Source organism: Leptinotarsa decemlineata, unplaced genomic scaffold (assembly GCF_025532065.1).
Source record: "Leptinotarsa decemlineata unplaced genomic scaffold, Ldec_3_MD MMD2_P_RNA_scaffold_2, whole genome shotgun sequence".
NCBI classification, from domain to species: Eukaryota; Metazoa; Arthropoda; class Insecta; order Coleoptera; family Chrysomelidae; genus Leptinotarsa; species Leptinotarsa decemlineata.
This window is the reverse complement of record NW_027412529.1, coordinates 26761122-26767338: the sequence shown is the minus strand read 5'-3', so window position 1 is coordinate 26767338 and position 6217 is coordinate 26761122. Positions and strand designations below refer to the sequence as shown.

The following is a 6217-nucleotide window of genomic DNA, read 5'->3' as shown; positions in this document are numbered from 1 at the left end:
ACAGCTCTTTTCAGAGCTACAAACAAAGTGTAGATATCTAATAATAAGATTGATCACTCAGTCAAAGAAATAGAATATTTTGAGTGTCACATAATCATACGAAGAGTAGTTTGTAATATATGGATATACTGTCGCAACTCGGTTCTCGCTTGGCTATTAACGAGAGGATTTTTATTTACTGTTTCACCCGCTCATTTATTCATCCCAAATAATGAAAGAACTCATTTAAAACTTAATAAAATATTTATTGTGAAAGAAACGGAAAAATACTTTAAATAAACTCACACTCAATGTTAATAAAAAAAATACATTAAAATAATCAAAAAACTTACATTATACTGCCACCCAGCAGGATTGAAGAAAAGGAGATGTGCTGCATTTCTGATGACCCAATCGATACGTAAATGAATACTGTCTGTTGACTGTTAACTGTTAACTCTTAATGATCTTGACCTCCCTCAATATTTATAAAGAATTATTCGCTGACATTGCGACTTTGATCCGGTCACTGTACTGAGGTAAAATGCACAGCATGCAATCTGTGCCAAGTTTGCATATTTGAAGATTGTTTTATATTCCATATCCTGTGATCGGATCAATTTCGATGTCTATGAACTTGAAATATCAAAAGATGGAATTCTGAATACTGAGTGTTCTTGTGTTAAAATATTGAAGTGAGGTTGGAATATCTTTCAATTCATATATTTACTCAAATGAATCTGAATCATTTCAAGATTATTTTCTATATTTGACACATCTCCCCTCCACGTTAAAGCTGGCCCCCAGCTTTCTGGGTGGTAATGAAAAACAAAAAAAAAATGAAAACTCACAACTTAATAACAATATTTTGAATAATAAAAAAAAACAATGGGTTTAAAATATGATTATAAACATCAATTACAAACTACATGTCCTATAAAAGTTAGAAAAAACTATATTGTCCAATTGATTCTGCAACTATGAGTTCCCACACTAATATTGTCATAGTCCGGCACTGAACTTTATCTGTCTTTGTGTCACTCCACCAATCTGTCCGCACATCGTTCCGTGTCTTGGTTCTGATACTGTTTTGGTTGACGGCTGCTCGGCTACCACAACTCAACTGGATGGAAACATTGGCAACGCAGTAGTTGGTTGAATTGGACTGGACTATAATTACGTATTACGTTGTGCCTTGCGTTTTCTGGTACTCGCAGAACATATTTTTATGGTTTCCGTGAAATGTATCTGTCATTCTGTTCCATGCCTATTCTCTCAATTGTGTATAGAGAAGAAGAGTTACGATTTGACATGACATATGACATACATATAATTTGATGAATATGTGAATATTTAGCGGCATTTTTCGTTCACTGAAGTGATTTTGATTTCACACTTTGAAATATATTTATATCTGTGTGTTCATCGTGTAATAGTGTGATCAAGTTATTAGCTGCCCAGGAATATAGAAATTACCCCTTCGAGAGCTTTTGGGAAACTTCAAACATCATCGTTTGTGGTTCTGTTGTGTCAGCATTTATGAAACTAGCGTCGTTCTCATAAATTACTTGCGAAATATTTTCTGTAGGCTGCTTGGGATTTGGATTATCCTGGTACTCAACGGTATGATGGTGATTCTGAATTGTTTTGAGTATTACAATTCTATTCACATATTATGTCTGTGGATGATGTCTGCCCACACAGGAACTGTTTATCAGCTACTCAGAACAACTGGTAACGCAACAACGTAAGTATTTGTTTCTGGTTGAATATGGCACTAGTGACTGCGATATTCCTATAGTCCATTCATTTGAGCCATGATGATTCAACTTCATGTTTCCCTAGGTCATCGTGCTGTCTGTGGTACGATCTGCTGAATGTCCTGGAGTGGAAAACCGTAACAGTGGTGATGGAGTAGTGGAGTAGTGACTGCCTCGAAGTGCCTTGGGGTGTGGTGTTGCCTCGATTGCATGAAACAAGAGAGAAATTCGGCAGTAAGTTCTTTCATGATATATTTTTATTCTTATAGCTAGGTTATGTTACTATTCGATAAAAAAAAAATCAACAAAAATCACTGCATTATATAGTTAACAATCATTTGACAATTTAATCTAATTGGTTAGAGTACATATAATATACATTGAAGTTAATTTGACGATAAATAGCGAATAGCTTACAGACTTTCTTTTTCAACTTTGAAACATACTTTTTGATTTATGCTTGAGCATACTGTCAAAATCCATTGGTTCTTTATGACACACCCATTTCAACATTAATTTCTTTTTGTACAATTTTTTACTGATTCCTTACAGTATTTGTCACCTGTCTATTCAATTGTCACCTCATGTGATATACATTCCACTGAATAATAGGAAATTGAAAATAGCAATAGCAATTTATTTTCTTTTCAATGAAAATAAACAGCTATTGGAAATATTTATCGAAAACAACTACTTTCCTGGCTAGTACCAACGACGAATATTGAATTATATCTGATAAATATATATTAGAAACCACATGTAATTTGCATCTCTCAGATTTTGCATATATTATTATTATTATTCTCTTTATACTCTTTCACCTTTTTTCATAATTATCATGACGTAGTAACTTTCTACATCTTGAAACATCATATTTGTCTTTTCTCAAAACAACTTTCTGTGTCGTACTTTCTACAACATCGTACCTATTGTCTTTCCTCTGAAGACCTCATGTATGCGCATTTCATTTCATGCCTCATACAAAATTCATATTATTATCATCATCATTTCTCCTAAACACCTAGCACATTTTACACACCATTAAAATGAAAAATTTCATGCAGTTTTGGGAGCGTCCTCCACAGTCTGCCTTTTCATCTTGTGTGTATAGTCTACCTATATAAATGATTCTTCTTCAATACATAATCATCAATTCTCACATTTTCAATATATCTATATGCTTCTTTTATTTCTCATAATATTACAAACTTCACTGTTTGTAGATCATCAGTCTGAGATGCAATTTCCTATTACTTTCCATACAAAATAAAAATAAAATCATGTGGTGACATTGAATTGTTTGCCCAGTGGTGTGTCAATAATGCATTTATTATTATTATGTTTCATTTCTTATGTAATTACTGCTTATTTTTCCTTAATTAATTGTATGTGAAATTATATTTGAAAAAACTAATTGCAACTGAAAAAATATTACTTATTCTCTAATGTTTATATCCTAACTATTCTGGATTCTTATATGTTTAAAATTGAATATTTTAATTCGAGACAGAATACTCATTCATGGAACAATTCACATTTCTGGAATTTTTCCGTATACCTAACTAGATAAATTAATTTTTGTTTAATATTATATGTACTCTGGACATTATTAACTAAACATTGTCATGAAGGATTACATGCATTTATAGAGCATAGTTTAACAAATTTTATTCTGTTATAGGGGAGGTGCTTAAGATAATGCAACAAATAGTGAACAATAGTATTTGAGAACAAAACTTTTTGTGAAAGAGAGGTAAGTATGGTTGAAGTGTAACACTGCCATGTAAAACATGTTTTAATACAATTTTTGAAGACCAGCATCTTTTATTACCTCTTGATATCAGTTTCGCAATAACTATTTATAGCAAATGAATTATTACTCTTCAAAGTCAAAGGAAAAAGTTTGAATATTTGGCGGTTATATTAAAATGAAACTATTTCCAGAATTTACTGAAAATAGTAAATCTGAGGGATTTTTTGAATATTTTACGTTGCGCTGTATCGAAAACAACATCATGAACCAATCGACAAGGGTTCATATTTATACTGTATGTCAAAAATGAGGATTTTTTCATGTTAGCGATCATGATGGCGTTCCTTATCTCAACAGTTTTCAAAAAGTTAATAAAACTCAAAAATGGACCTTTTTCTTGTGTCAGTATTCTCATTGATTGAATTAAATGTATTAATTTCTTAATAAGCTGACGTTGATGACTACTATAATTTTTTTTCGAGTCATTACCAATAAATTATTAAAGGATGATTGGGAACAAAGAATATCTTATGAATCATGATACACATTCCCAAGCTGATGTAACAGATATTGGTAGGTGTATCATTTATTTTTCAAAAAGTCAGATACATATGCAAAATTTCGAAATCATGTAATGGGTAATCGTACGGAGCTGGATGAACAGATATTCCATACGTTTAGCCAATTCAACTGTACAATTCCAAGCTGATAAAACAGATATTGGAAAATGTACCGTTCATACTTTCGAAATTTACAGACGATAAATGAAAATTTTTTCAAATTATTCCATTGGCAATCTTAAGAAGCTGAATGAACAGATATTCTTTATGATTGCTCAACTTCAGTAATACTTTTCTTTCTAAGCTGATGGACAGTTATTAGAAAGTGTATTACTCATAATTTGAGGAGAAGGGGAACATGGAAAGTTGACTGAAATGATAGGTTATATTTGGATTAAAAAAATTGAAGCACAAGAACCAACTTATAACATATTCAAAACTAATTATCAAACTACCAAAAAAACATTTATTTGAAGTATATTAAAAAGAAGGAAAAACTGTAATTTTACTGGATGAAACAGCTATTAAATTCTCTCATTATTGGAAAACAAAAGAAAAATACACTTTTCTGCTAATTATCACAACATATTTTCAAAACTTGAACAATTCAACTTTTTGTATCAGAAAATTAGGCCCATTATGAAGAATGAAGCCCCCGAGAACGAGAGAGGCGCCTCCACCACGTGTCGCAACTCAGTTCTCGCTTGGCTATTAACGAGAGGATTTTTATTTACTGTTTCACCCGCTCATTTATTCATCCCAAATAATGAAAGAACTCATTTAAAACTTAATAAAATATTTATTGTGAAAGAAACGGAAAAATACTTTAAATAAACTCACACTCAATGTTAATAAAAAAAATACATTAAAATAATCAAAAAACTTACATTATACTGCCACCCAGCAGGATTGAAGAAAAGGAGATGTGCTGCATTTCTGATGACCCAATCGATACGTAAATGAATACTGTCTGTTGACTGTTAACTGTTAACTCTCAATGATCTTGACCTCCCTCAATATTTATAAAGAATTATTCGCTGACATTGCGACTTTGATCCGGTCACTGTACTGAGGTAAAATGCACAGCATGCAATCTGTGCCAAGTTTGCATATTTGGAGATTGTTTTATATTCCATATCCTGTGATCGGATCAATTTCGATGTCTATGAACTTGAAATATCAAAAGATGGAATTCTGAATACTGAGTGTTCTTGTGTTAAAATATTGAAGTGAGGTTGGAATATCTTTCAATTCATATATTTACTCAAATGAATCTGAATCATTTCAAGATTATTTTCTATATTTGACAATACCTCTAAAATGTACATCCATATACATATGAGGTATGCACAAATGTGTTATAGAATATGTAAGTTCTCTAAATATCTTATCTTTGTAAAATAAATCACATTGAAAAATGATTGTTCAAGCGTCCGAGTGGATTTGAATCTGTTTGATAACATACTAGCTCTCTCTTATCTGAACAATTGCAGAATTCATGTCAAGATTTGGAAATATAATTTTCATAAGACAATATTTCAAATTCGAGGGGTGTTTATTCAGAGTAGTCAATAAGAGTAATTGGTATTGTAATTCAGAATATTTATTTCAAAGGTGGAAAGGAGAGAGGGAGGTAGACACTGCCCCAACCACGCAGTGTCTCGTGTACACCAACCAAACAAAATGTGTACTCCGAGAAAGGGAAGGATAAAGGATGGGTGAAATAGGAACAAAAAATAGGGAAAAAAAGGAAAGGATTACAAGTCGTCGTCGCTGTCATCGGGTCGGGGGAAGTACTGCCACATCACCGAACCCTCAGAAAACGCCATTTCCTCCGCAAATGCGTCGTCGTCCCAGAGATCGTCATCATCATCCGAGCTGCTCGAGTCTTCGGAGTGGTCTTCGGTACTGGTCACATGCAGTACCTGGACCGAAGATGTGGAAGGGTGATGAGGCGTGGTGGTTGAATCGGCCTCCATATCTGGATTCTCCATATCGGAATCCTCCAACTGAAGATCCGGGAGTGGCGCTGTAGGTTCTTCCGCCTGGGGTCCGGTCGTGGAATCGGCTTCCTGGTATGTTGACATGCTGACGATAGCTACTCAACTGAAGATTACATTGAGGAACTCCTACATTTATACTCTTGCACAGGAGGGGGCATTGTG

The 6217-nt window shown here is 33.3% G+C and overlaps 1 long non-coding RNA gene across 1 annotated transcript; it reads left to right on the top strand.

Annotated features, from left to right (window-relative positions):
• Positions 1–849: 849 nt before the first annotated feature.
• LOC141487428 (uncharacterized) lies at positions 850–3570 on the top strand. Its single transcript, XR_012468381.1, has 3 exons — positions 850–1726; positions 1825–1973; positions 3421–3570. It is a non-coding gene; the product is annotated as an uncharacterized lncRNA (long non-coding RNA).
• Positions 3571–6217: the final 2647 nt, after the last annotated feature.